We start from the raw sequence: 710 nt of genomic DNA on the forward strand, positions 1-710 counted from the left end.
GGGACCGTGGCTCATTTGGACGAGGCCATGGTCGTGGCCGTGGACCTTCTTTCAACACCCAACACTCGACTAAATCAGAGAAATAGGTGTGCCATAGATGTAGAATGAGCAATCATTGGGCTAAGACTTGTTGGACTCCCAAGCATCTAGCTGACCTCTATCAAGAGAGCTTGAAAGGGAAGAATCCTGAAGCCCATATGACTTACCAAGATGATGAAAACAACTTCAATCATGAGAAAGACGATCTTATGGATTATGAAACTTCAGATTGTCTAAAAAAAACTGAAGATTGATTTCGACATTTTAATCTAAATTTTATGTTCTTTGTTTTGATGTTTTTCATTTCTATGATTTTCATTTCTATGAACTTGTTTTATTAAAACTTAATAAAATGAATGAATGATTTTTTTGAAAACGCAATATGATTTGCGGATATGGTACACATTAAGGGCTATGGCCAGATATGTATAAGGGCAAGCATTTAGATGCTTTATATTCACCCAGAAAAAACCATTGAGATTATATAGAGATATAAGAATGAATGGTTTCCATATTGAAACAATGGGCGAAGGAAACAAAGAGTTCCTTCAGATATATGTATAAAATCGCCCAAGGCCATAATGAGCCCTAAAAAACTATACATGCATTCTCTATTGATCTAGACTATGCCAAGATCAGTATGATAGAGGCAATAGTCATGGTAACCAGAA

This window comes from Brassica oleracea, chromosome C1 (assembly GCF_000695525.1).
Source record: "Brassica oleracea var. oleracea cultivar TO1000 chromosome C1, BOL, whole genome shotgun sequence".
In the NCBI taxonomy this organism is placed as follows: Eukaryota; Viridiplantae; Streptophyta; class Magnoliopsida; order Brassicales; family Brassicaceae; genus Brassica; species Brassica oleracea.